We start from the raw sequence: 13042 nt of genomic DNA on the forward strand, positions 1-13042 counted from the left end.
GGTGCGCCCCAGGTTGCTCCCTCCAGGAGGTTGGTGCATCGCCATTCTTCTGGGGGATGGGGGAAACTGGGATGGAAGGAAGGGGAAGGGGAATGGGCTGGTGTGGGCTGCAGGGAGCTTGTCAGGGTGGCCGGCATGCCCTGTCATCCCCCAGAAGCTTCCGCCGGTGCCAGCCATCCCTGAATGAGCAAAGATGTCACCTCCATCCTCTGTGCTACCGGAGAGAAGGTTTCAAAACTGGTCCATAATTTTGGAAGAAAAAAGTCCTTCCTTGTCTGTCTCCTGGCTGGCAAATGTGGGTCTGTGCTTTGCCCCCATTCCAGGCATCGAATGGGACCTGCCACTGCCTTCACACCCTGCGAGGGGTGGGAGGTGTCCCCAGATCCCCCTCCATGCACCCCCAGCAGCACACCGCAGCCCGTTTCTTCCTCTCTGTTAAAGACGCGTCCTGCATCTCATGTGTGATGGGAAGGTGTGATGGAGGGGAGAGGGGAGAGGGGAGGTCTCTCCTCTTGCCAATTCCATTTTAAACCAATTCAGAGACTGCCTGTGCTTCCTGCCCAGCTCCATGCCGGGGATCTGGGGCTCGGCGAGAGCTGATGGCTCCCGCACGGGGATTTTGGTGGCTGTGAAATGTTTTGATTTTCCTTGATTGCAAGAGTCAAAACGAACAGAGTCTGCTGGAGCTGCTGTAACCAAGTGGCATCTCTCACTTCGATATCGCTGCTTATTTTGGTCCTGGAGAGAAATGTCACATTTTGCTTTGTTTTGTTGATTTTTGGTTGGTTTTTTTTACCCCTTTGATGTCTCAAGCCACAGACGATGTTTGTTCATCTGCAGGAAATCTTTTCCAGGTCTCCAGTAGGAAAGATGGGGCAGGACCTCAGCCATGCCCCTGCCAGGGGAGCGGCATTTGGGATTAAACCCCCTGTTTGGGGTTGCAGGGGAGGAGAGCCCCTGCCATGCTCCCCAGCCCTCAGAGTCCCTGCCACGGCATGGTGACATGGGTTGGCGTCAGGGACCGACAGACCCTGCGTGCATCTCCTTGGGCTTTGCAGCTGGGGAGGTGACACATGCTGGGATCCTCATCAGCCTATTTTTAGATGTTGCCTGAGACTCGGTATTGATTTGTTCCTACTGTCTCTACCTGCTGGGGCTCAGCTGCATTGGCACGTTGTCACCCACTGCTGGTACGGAGGCGGGGATGGGGCAGCTTGGGGGGACCAGCTCCATCAGATGCAGAGGCTGGAGGGGTGCCAGTGCTTGGCTGGGCTTGGCACCTTGCAGAGCTCTGCTCTGAGCATGTGTGGGATGCAAACAGGGCTGGGAAACTGAGGCACGGGCTAGTGGCATGCAGGGGAGCTCAGTGCAGGGCTCTGCCCTGGCCCCTGGGCATGGGGCTGCCCGACTGGGGCATGGCTGCCAGCGTGGCATGGCATGGCATGGCACGGCCACCTAACAGGGGGTTAAATGCCCTGCCACTGTGCCAGGGGACCTTCCAGGGCTGCCACCTCCTTACTGGGTAAATAAATAATGTCTCGCCTCTGAAGCCGCAGGGTTGGTTACATGGTAATTGCTTTTTGGGAGATGCAATTACCGGGCGATGTTGTGGAACGTGTCCTGCCTGTGTACCGGCGCAGTCTCCCACCAGGACCCAGCTCCAGCCAAGGGTCAGGCACTGGTGGCTTCGGGTGCTGTCCCTGTAGGCGCTAAGGTCATTGCTGCCGCTTCGGGTGCTGCTTGCCAGGACGATGGCACCATCCTCACCCGCTCCAGGCTCCCCTCCATGACACGCTGTCATCCCTGAGGGCAGGGGATGGATCCAGCCAGCTCCATGTCCTTCCCTCTCCCTCCAGCCAGAGCCCCCAGACCCACCTTGCTTTAAATCCTTCTCTGCTTTTTGGGCTTTGGGGTTCCCTCCTCCCGCTGGCAGGTGGGCAAGGGAGGCACCATGCCGTGTCCCCCCAGGTTTGGAGGTTGTGGCTGCACTTGGCACCTTCACCCTGAGGCTGGGAAAACACCGATTCATAATTTGGGATGGGAGAGGAGGGGACAGTGAGGGTGGGCAAGAGGCACTGAAGGCAGAGGCTGTTTGGGTAAATGAGTGATTGTTTCAAAGCACGAAGCTGTGGCTCTCAGCAGCTTTCGAAGCCTTGGGAAATTTGTCTTTCTGACTCTGCAAGGTGCTCAGGCGGGGAGGGAAATGCATTACAAGCTGAAATGCTTTGAGAGCAGAGGGGAAATATTATGTGATTCAAGCCCCGTTCCTCCCAGCAAGAGGAACCTGGTGAACACAATATACTGTATTCTTCACATTCCTTCACCTCCCTGTGCCGTGTGTGTAAATGTGCTTGTTCCCTCCCCGGCTCCAAGAACCTGGGCTGCAACCAGGAGCTGGCTGCTGCGGCACCCGCTTCCCAACAGGCTGGGCACCCATTGCATCCAGCCTGGCCCGGAGGGGTGAAGGGAATGCTGGGCAGGGGCTGGGGGAAAGCCTGCATCCTGGTCAAGGATAAAGCCCCTTCCCATCCTGAGCATCCTGATGCTCCCCTGGCCTCCCACAAGGTGGGCTTGGTCCCCATTGGAGGTGGGAAGGGAGCTGGGAGGGGATGGGGGGGCCTGATGCTGAGCATCCTGAGCATCCTAATGCTCTCCTGGCTTGCCCCCAGGTGAGCTTTGCCCAGGGCAGAGCAGGGCACTTGGGGGGGGGGGGGGGGGCGCTGGAGCCGCGCTGCGCCGAGCACACATCACCCTGCCGGGGAGCCTGGGAGCTCAGTGTGACGTGTAAGGAGTCGAAAATAGAATCAGTGCTGGTTTGTTCATGATAATAAATGGGAGCAAATCACAAACAGTGGGTAAGTGACTGACAAACGCTGGTATTTTAATGTCCTCACAAAAGACCCATGTGTAAGTGGGACTTTGCATGAGTAATTCCATACATTTTTAATGGTGGACCCTGGGGGAGAATCAATCACGCTGCGCAGTTGAGTTTCCCTAATGCACGGCACAGCACAAAGCAATTTTATTTGATAAGGCGGCGCCGAGAGCGGCGGGTTCCCTGCACGGGGGAGGGTGGCATGGAGCCTCTCCCCACCGAAGTCCTCCTGTGGACCTCTCTGCAGGAAGCATTCTTTTGGCAAAGCTGTGTTTCCCCAGGAGGTACTGGCTTGGCTGGGGTCTCACTGGGAAGGTTTCTCTGGCTTTGAGGAACTGAGCAGCTGGTATTAGGGGTTTGCACGTGGAAGAAACGTGCTCTGGGTTATCCATGGTGTGGAGATGGGTCTGGAGGGGCCAGCTACGGCAGTGAGATGCTCTCCCCAGTGGTACCCAGGGATGCTAGGGGCAGCTCGTGCCTCAGGATGTGGGGTCCTGCCTGGCCACCAGCCTCCCTCCAGGCCTCCTGGTTTTCAGGAGCATCCCAAGGCTCTGCTCCAGGATCGCTTGCAATCCAGGCTGCTGCCTGCACATCTTTCCTCAATGTCCCCGGAGAAGCCAGCTTGACGGGCAGTGTGTGGGGAGAGATCGAGTGACAGGTCAAGAACAACTCCGGGGGGGAAAAAACGACCCTTCTCGGTATTCTGGATGATCCCAGCTCCATTAATCTCTGGTGCCAGGATGCTTAATAAATATTAGCAGAGCCTCCCCACGGAGCGAGCCCGGGGCTGCGCGGGCAGCAGCACCCCTAGGTGCCGGCTAGCACCCAGTGTGTGGGAGCAGCCCCCACCCGGTGCAGGGTGCTGCTGCCACAGCAGGAGGTTGTCACCTAGGGCAGTTCTGGGGCAGTTCTGGGCCAGCTCGCCCATCCTCTGTGACCCCCCATCCTCTGTGACCCCGAGGGCTCAGCCTGGCCCTGAGGGTCCCACAGCCACGCCATGGCAGGGGTGGCAGGAACCTTTTCAGCAAGGACAGGCAGAGGGTGTTAGCTTTTTGTGATGGAAATGTGGCCCTGCAGGAGCAAAGGCTAATGTGCTCTGGGTAGCTGCTAAAACTTCTGCCGGGGATATATAGCACCTCATTTACGATGATATTTTTTATGCTGAAATGGAAGAAAGCAGCTGCTATCTGTACAAACAAAATTAGGCCAAAGGAGGAAAGTAATTTTGTAAAAGAAATGGGGAGATGCAGGGGGAGATGGATAGGAGACAGATGAATAAACACAATCTACATAGAAACTGATAAAAATTCAATTTCTGCTCACACACGTCCCGGTCTAGCTCACTCCCTTCCTCTCCTCTTTTCCACGCGCTCTGGCGTTGTCTGCAACCCTCGTGCATCCATCTGGGATGTGGGAGGCAAACACAATGGTCCTATTCTGTCTTCAACATGCTGCAAAATTTTCTTTAATTACAGTTCTTTAATTCCTCTGACTTCGGCTTTATATTCAATATTTTTCCCTTGCAAGCAGTGGGCGCCAGGGTGAGCGTCCCACCGGGCAAGACAGCCACTGCGCTGGGGGGTCCCTCTGGGCTTGATCCTGCTCCCACCATGGTGCTTCCATGGAGCAGGGCTACAGGGTACCCAGATGGGAGATCTGGGACTGTAACCCCATGGGGCGAAGGGGATCGGAAGGAATTGGCAGCTCCTGTGAGTGATCTGTGGTACCCACGAGTCTGGCTTTATCCCCGTTCTCAGGACCGATGTCCCTGTAAACCTCAGCTCCTGGAGCCACGGGAGCACACTGGGCTCTCCCTGATGCTTTTCGAGAATATTTTGTGCCTTTGTCTGTGGGTTATAAAGAAAAAAAAGAGCTCCAAATTCTTCCTGGGACTGCCTGTGCCCCACACATCAGTGGCTTGTCTGCAAGCTGGGGTTGTGTGCTGTGACTGGCTGTGCAGTGGGAGTGATGCTGCTGAAGGAAGGACCTTCCTGGGGTTCATCACAGCAAGCTTGCTGGAAAATTCCTCAGCATGAGCTTAATGACTGACCACAGGCTGGCCTGGATGCTGGAGCTGGCCCATATGTCATCTCTGATCTGCTACCCACGCAGCTCTGGTGGCCCATGCCCATCCTGGTGCAAAGCTTGAATGGATGCGTGCCCGGCTCGCTGCCTGCTCCTCCTGCTCCTCTGCATCCCTGGCTGGCCTGGCACAGGCAGGCAATGCACCTCTGCTCAAGGAGGAGACTTCTCCTGCCTCTTCCTTCTTTCTCTGATCATGGAGGGAGCATCTCACCTGTTGACAGTCCTTTTCGGTGCATTTTTTGCAGCAGCTGCTGGGGAACCAGCTTTGATGGCTCTTTGATGCTAATGGTGGTGCCCCCCCTGCCTTTCCTGCACTGGGGGCTAAAAATCGACTCGGAGGAGCAGAAACCATGTGAGTGCTTGTAAATTGTGCAGCTGAGGCAGAGCAGGGCTGTCCTGGGGGGTTGTAGGGCTGACCCCTTGTCCTGCTTCAGACTCCCTGGTCCAGCACCAGGCTCTGGATGCGCCCCGAGGTGCTGCACATCCGTGCCTGGCGCTGGGTGCATGCACATGAGGGGCTCTTGAGTGTCCCCTGTAGCTGGGGACATGGGGTACAGGGCTTTGCACCAGCATGGTCCATCCCCACAGAGCGAGCATCAGCTCCGGGCGAGAGGGGATCGATCGATGAGAGCAAAGTGAGCACACTTTGCATCGGTTCAGAGGGCAATGGAGCATGGAAATGGCCATGTCACCGGGGAGCGGGACGTGTGCCGCTGGGGCGCAGGGCCAGCTGGGGCTGAGCCCTCCTCTTGCTCCGCACAGAGCTCCAGGAAGGCCAGATCCAATTCTGCCAGGTGCTGAGCACACCCAGCCAGACCCAGAGAGCTGGGGGTGGCATGGAGCATCCTCATAGTGCAGGACCTGCATTGTCCCCAAGGACCCCTGCTAAGGGGGCACTCAGGAGTGGGTGCTCTGCTCCACTCTGGCCCCCACCTCAGGCATTTGGGAGGCTTCATGCTCTGCACCGAGGGTTGCCATGCTAGCAAGAGCCGGGAGGGGAGATGGAGGGTGCGGGGCACCCATGTCCCTGCGCACACCCACGTCCCCCGTGCACTCCCACGTGTGCGGAGGCTGAGCCGAGCTGCAGCCTGGTTTCCCTAGGAAACCAAGCGGAGGCCAAAATCATGCGGGGAGGTGCTGGAGGGGCTCTGAAATGTGGCCCGAAGAGCTCCGCACCTGGGGAGCCTTGCTATCCCCCCTGGTGCTCCAGGGACACCAATGGCAGTGACAGTGCAGTGGCACTTGGGTGGCTAGGGGTGCAAGAGGGGCTGTGCTGGTGGCAGCTTGGCTGTAGCAGGGAGTTTTGGAGAGGGGGGGTTGGTGATGACACACAGCCCCTGGGCACCCCCCCTGGCACTCACAAATGACCAAGATGGGGCTGTCACTGGTGCTGGGGCATGTCCCTGCCCTTCTCGCTGCCATGGCCTTGTGCAGGATGGGGGCTGCTCGAGGCTCACCTAGAGCATCCCCTCCTGAGCAGCAGGTAGTTTGGGCCTATCCAGAGCCCCCAGCCCAGTGCAGCCCCTAACCCTGCTGCCACAGGGGCTGGGAGGTCACAGTTCCCCAGGAAGACCCCGTGGCTGAGCGGGGGGGAAGGAGGGCATCATTTCAGGGTCGAGCTGGAGCATCAGCCCAGGCTCTTTGGGGACCAGGCAGGCATGCAAGGAGAGAGCTTCCCGTGGGTGGCAGGGTCACACCTTCAACCCGTGTGCTGCCTGCTTCCCAACCCTGCTCCACCTCCTTCTCCTCCTCCTCTTCTTCCTACACCTCCTCTTCCTCCTCCTCTCCTCCTCCTCCTCCTCCATCAGTCTTTCACAGGCTGCCAAGTGAGGATGCATTTGCTGGGCTACACGCTCCAAAAGTTGATAATTCCCCTCCAGGCAATTAAAAGGAAGCCATTTCTCCTCAATCAGCTGTATTTGAATATGGAAATGATTTTTAATTACTCAGAGTCAATATCATTTTATCACTGAAATGTGTTTGAACGAGGTTCACCCTATTTGCAGGGCGTCTAATAAGCTGAATGCAAATTCACTGTGATTCACGGGTTTTAAATGTTCGGAGGAGCAAGGGAAGGTGCTGCCCTTTGAAGGTTCCATTCCCAGGCTCCTGATGGGGCACAAAATGCCAGCCACCCCCCTGCCCTGCCGGCTACCATCGGTGACAAGGCAGGGGGGACGTGGCAGGGGCCATGAGCCTGGTGGGGACATGGGGACTGTGACTGCCCCTTCCCCGAGCATGGCCATCCCCTGGCCCTGAACATGCCCAGGGTCAGCTCCCCACGGAGCTAATGACAGCTCGGCAGCGTTAGATCCCCAGCTATTGTCTCCTGATTAATTTGCTAATTATGTTCTGCTTTTATCCAAGAGGCCTGGCGGCAGTGTGGAAATGTCAGGCACTTGTTTATGCCCCGGGTTGCTGGCGGAGTGACAAAGGCAGGATCCCAGAGGAGCCACGGGTAACCTGGCCCTGCCAGCTCCGGCATCACCGGCATCACTGTGCCACGGCATCACTGTGCCACAGCTCCCACAGGGCCAGGACCGAGCTGCTGCCTCCGTCACCACCTCCCCCAGCAGCCCTGGGCCTGTCCTTTTGCTTCAGTTTCCCCCACGGTGGGAGATGAAAGTATCGGGATCCACCTCCCTGCACGCTCTGGGGGTTGGGAGCACTGGCACAGTGGCTCAATGCCACCACGCCAGGGCAGGGACTGACTGCCGGTGGCTGTGGTCCCTGTGCCTCTGCGTGGTTGTCACCAGGAGCGTGCAGAGCATACAGCACCAGAGCCAAAGGCCACCAGGGCAGCTCCCCCCGGGCACTGCTCTCATCTCCCACAGCCTCCTACACCTCATGCATTCCAGTTTACGGCTTACTGGAGGCCCCCAGAGATGCCACCCCCCCTGCTGAGAAGGGGACAGGAGATGTGGCCAAGCGGCTTCCCAGGATCTGATCTCTGGGTTTTCCCGCTGTGAAAACCCATCAGGTGTCGGCGTTGAACGCCGCGCTCCTGCAAGACTGAGCAGCCAAGATAACATCCCCGCTGATGGCTTCAGCCAGGCTTTCTGCAGCCCTCATGTATATTAATCGAGGTGAATATTTATGCAAAGTTTCTTGATCTTGGGCGGTTGCTCCTACGGCTGCTGGTTTGGGCAGTGAAATGGCTCCGGTGGCTGGAGGCTGCTGGCAGCCCTGCGGTGGGAAGGGGCAGGGCTGGTGGTGGGCAGGCAGGCAGAGCTGGGTGGCAGCTTGCCCCTTGCCAGGCTGTTCTGGCTCGGAGAAGATCTCCAGGCATGTCAGGATCCAGAGGGATTTATCCTCGCTGAAGCCCTGGGATGGAGCAGGATGATGCGTGGAGACACGGAGGTGAAAATCCTGCAGGTGTCCCGCATGCTGGCTCCCTGCTGATGTTGTGCTCATCCCCTAATCCCACAGACCGAGAAGGCAGCCTCTGCACCTGGCAAAACCTCTCCCAGTTTCTCCCAGAACATCTCCCCAGCGTGCCTGGCCCAGCGCCTCAAGTCCTTGGCGCTGCCCTGCCTCGTGCCAAGGCACCATCTCCGCATTGGCGCAGACGGCCACGGATTCGCTCTGGTCCGTCCTTCAGCGCACAAAGTGCCTGGAAAAATCAAAATGAAGACGCTGAGCTGAATCCCATCTTCCTGGGCACAACGGCTGCGTCCGTAGGGCTGGGAGCCGCTTGGGATCAGCTGTTGGCTGCGCCGCCGCGGCAGCGCTCCCTAACAAACCCCAAAGTGAAATTTATTTCAGAGCTTATTCCTGTCCTTCCTCTTCTGCTCATCACACGGGCTTCCCTCGCTCCTTTGCCTTTGCTTTTCTCTCTGCCACCACTAGCAGAGAACTTCACGGGAAGGTGCCTCGGAGGGGAGCAGCGGCCGCAGGCAGCTGGCACGGGGCCAGTCCCTCCATCCCGGTGATGGGCACCAAGTGACTGGCAAAGGCTCCTCCTGCGGCGCTTGCTGCCTCTTCCCATTAGAACCGATAATCTTGCAAACCAAACTTTCCTGGTTTATCACTGCTTTTGTTTTTCCACTGGAGCAATTCACAGCGAAGTTTATGGGAAGCGATTCCGACAGGCGGCTGTGGATACCAGCTTCTCGAGGGCTGCCTTCTGCTCCCGTCTCGCCTTGTGCTTCGAGCTGAGGTGCTCCCGCTAAGCCTCTCCGAAATGCTGCTGCTCTGTGCCCTGCTCAGGGAAGACGAGCCCTGTGGGTCGGGCCCATTGGGGGCCACAGGAGCTGGGGGGCTGATTGCAGCATCCCCACATCCCCCTGGCCAGAGGCTGGACTCCATCTCTTCCCTGAATCCTCACCCAGGGCTGTAGCTGCCTGGTGACTGGTGACTGGCGGCAGTGTGTGACTCTCCTGGTGCCTCTGGGTGACTCTCCCCTGCCCCTGATTTCTGTGCCAAATGCTGGGGAAATAAAAGTCCCGTGTTGGGAAATTTCAACACAAGGTTGAACACCAGAGCTGGGGGGCCTCGGGGGTCAATGGGAAGGGGGGGGGCTCGGCCAGTCCCTGCCCAGCGCTGGCCATCCCGGCCATGCCCGCAGCCACGGATGCTGTTAGCCGTAGTGGCAGTGCCTGCATTAATGATTGTGGTGGCACCGGGGACCTTGTGTCAAGCTAACGGGTTATTATTGCCTTAATGGACAGGTCTAATTCCCATCCAGCAGGCAAAGCCCTGGTGTTACAACCTCCGCACACGCGGGCACTGCTCTAATTATGCCCTGCGAGCGGCTCTGCTTGCACTGAGCCTCAGCCCCCTCGAATCCAGTGGCACCAGTGAGGCCGAGAGCCCTGATCAGTGTTTTCCCCACAGCCCAGCAGTTCATCGGAGAGAGGAGGAGGATGGAGGCTCTGGGCACTCGCACCGATCAGCCAGGGAGATGCTTTGTTTTGGCTTGGAGGTCTCCAGTGCCTTCCAGAGCACTGCCTGGCCTGGGGGGCTGCAGGGGCTGAGCACCCCTCTTGCCATGCTTTGGGCTGGGGGCATGGCTGGCGGCGGAGCTCACACTGTGGCTGGGGGAGCTTTGCAGGGATGCAGCGGCAGCAAGCAGCTACAGAGAGCACCCAGTTGTCCTGGTAACAGTGGGTGCCTCCGGCTCCCGCAGCTCAGCCCCCCCCAGCACCGGTGCCCTCCGGCCCCTATTTGCCCACCTGGGGCAGAGGAGACTTTTGGTGATGCCACCTGCAGCACTGGGGAGCCTGGGGTAGGGGGGGTGCGGAGGCTGGAAACGACTCCCACGCTGGAAGGGCAGCAGCAGGCACAGGGGGACGTTACGTGCATGACCACGGACCATCACCAGGCCTGGGGGCAGGGGGGTTTGCAGGACAGAGCCATGCAAGCCAGGCTGTGCCGTAGCCAGCACCACAATCAGGGCAGAGCCCATAGGCAACACTCAGGCAGCGCATCCTGCGTCGCATCCGGCATTGCATCCTGTATCGCATCCTGCATTGCTCGCAGGGCAGCAGTAGCTGGTGACAAGTGATGCGTTTGGAAATTTGGAAGTGTATCAAGCGTGCAGATCTATTTGGCTGCAGGAGCCAACACCTCGTGGGAAGCAGAGAGCGTGACCCAGGGAGCCGTGGGTTTGGGATGGCCCTTCTGCTGAGCTGCAGCCGCTGCAATGATCTGTATTTACAGAGACGGGTTCTGGAATATCCTCCAGTTATGTCTGAACTAATGATGCTTTTCTCCCTGGGATAAAAAACAGCCTGGAAAGCTGGTGTACTTGCTTTCAGCCTTGACCTAGAGGGGATGAGTGTCTGTCTGGGGCTGCTGGGTCAGGCATCCACGGGCTGCAGGGGGGGACTGGGAAAAGGGAACACCACAGGGGAAAGGAGCTGAATTGCACAAAGGTCTCAGGTGGCTGTGACCCTGCACTTCCAGCAGCACTGAGCTGGGTTAGGGCTGGTGCTGTGCTACAGATACCCAGGGTGCTGAGCAGTGGTCTCGGTGGTGCTTCCTGCTACCCAGTTTCTACCCCTGTTGTGCCGAGCCCTGGACAGAGGCTGCAGGGGCCACCCGGAGGTCTGTGCATCCCCAAGCAGTGCCGACAAGGATGCGACCAGCGGAGGTGGACAGGCAGGGGATGGGAACACGCAGCATTTCCAGCGGCACTGCTCCTGCAGTGTGGCAGCGAGGCCATGCCACATCCCGCTGGGCTCCTTGTGGTGTGGCTGGGGCTTGGTGGTGGTGACACCTTGTCCTCTCCAAACCAGAGCAACCTGTGCTCCTGGTGGGCTCTGCCCTGGGCAGGATCCGTGCTGCGGTGGAGCCTCGGTGCTGGCCACTCTCTGTTACCCACGGACCACCGAGACACTCAGGTTTATCCCATCTCTTCATGGTCTCCTTGTGAAACAGCAGTGCTGCAGCCCCCCCAGACACCACCATGGCTCTGGGAGTCTGACACCCTCCGTGTCATACACACTTGTGACCCATTTCTGTGATCATGGGGTGTGCCAGCCCCATTACTCACCTGGTGTTGATGCTCCAGCTCTCCCTGCATCCCACCCCCAGCCCCGCACCCCTGCAAAACATGCCCTACCAAGGCCTGCACGTGTGTGCAACACGGCTGCTGGCAGGGAGCACATGTATCCTGCACAGGGGCGTGCCATGCACGTGCGTGTGCACGCCACAGCACCCACCGATGTGCACGCGTGCACTGCCCACGCATCAGCAAGCACGAACCGACTGATTGCGTGCATGCACGCGCAACCCAGCCACGCACACGCGGGCACAGCACGCGGGCATGAACCATTTCATGTGTGTGCGGGCATATGCCTGCACACACATGAGGCCTGCACGCACCGCTCCCCCCCCCCCACAGCAGCACAACACCCGTGTGCGTGTGCACACCACAGCCACCCCCGTGCATGCACGGCCCCCCCCGTGCCGCCTGCACACCCCCCCCCGCCGCTCCCCCAGCGTTGCAGCATCCCGGGGGTCACCTTCCCCCCCACCCCGTTCTCTGAAGCGAGCGGCACGGTACCGGCAGCCGGGGAGGGGGTGCTCACAACCCCCTCCCCCCGTGCCCCCCCCCCCCCCCCCCCCCGCCGCCCCCGGTGTCCGTAAGGCGGCCCCGCCGCCGCGCAGGCTCCCCGCCATGCCCGGTGCTGTCACACCGCCCCGCGCCCGGCGCATGCAGCAAGTGCCCGAGCGGCGCGCGCCGCCGCCGCCCCCGCCCCCCGCCGCCGCCGCCACCGGGGCCCCGCGCGCCGCGCGCCCGCTCCCGGCCCCGCGCGCCGCCGCGCTCCCCCGGGCGCGCCCGGGCACCGGCTGCCGCCGCCGCTGCCGCCGCTCGGGGATGGCCAGCCCGCTGCACGCCGCGCCGCGCCGGGGCTACACGCGCTGCTGACGGAGCGCAGGTAAGGGCGGCGGCGGGGGGGGGAGCGGGGACCCCTCCCCGGTGCACCGGCACCCCCTCCCCGCCGGTGCACCGGCACCCCCCCTCCCTTCTGCCTCTGCCTTGCCGGTGCACCGAGGTGCGGTGCGCTCCCCCCCCCGCCTCCCGCCGCGGCGCAGCGGGGGCGGCAGCTCGCCGGGGATGCGGGATGCGGCGGCCGGTGCTGCCGGTTGCCAGAGCCCCGGATCCGCCGTGCGGCCCCCCCCCGCCCCCCCCCCCCCGTCTTCCCCGCTGCCTCTCCGGCCCCGGCCAACTTTCCTGCCTCGGCGGGCGGGGAGCTGCAGCCACGTCGCCGTACCGGCGGTGCCCCGTGCCCGGTGCCCGGTGCGGGCAGTGGCATCCCCGGGCCCTGCCTGGAAGTTGCGCGGGGCTGCGGCGGCGGCGGCGGGGCGGGCTTGGCACCGGCTAGCGGCGGCATGCCCGGGGCTGCCGGTCCTCCTCCGGGGCTACCGCCAACCCCCGGGGGCTACCAGTCTCGCTCCACGGCTACGGACACCCCCGGGGCTACCAGTCTCCCTCCATGGCTACCGGCCTCCTCCAGGGCTACCAGTCCTCCTTCGGGGCTACCGGACCCCCCACCCGAGCTACCGGTCTCCCTCCAGTGCTACCGGCCCCCCCACGAGCTACTGGTCCCCCTCCGGGGCGACTCCCCCGCCCCC

At 60.7% G+C, this 13042-nt stretch overlaps 1 protein-coding gene across 1 annotated transcript in view; it reads left to right on the plus strand.

Annotated features, from left to right (window-relative positions):
• Nucleotides 1-12218: 12218 nt before the first annotated feature.
• The window catches only part of ADGRB2 (adhesion G protein-coupled receptor B2), a 28757-nt gene continuing 27933 nt past the window's right edge, over nt 12219-13042 (plus strand). Inside the window, 1 exon segment of the mRNA XM_055800854.1 lies at nt 12219-12345. The gene's annotated coding sequence lies outside the window, so the exon portion shown is untranslated.

This window comes from Falco peregrinus, chromosome 3 (assembly GCF_023634155.1).
Source record: "Falco peregrinus isolate bFalPer1 chromosome 3, bFalPer1.pri, whole genome shotgun sequence".
NCBI lineage: Eukaryota > Metazoa > Chordata > Aves > Falconiformes > Falconidae > Falco > Falco peregrinus.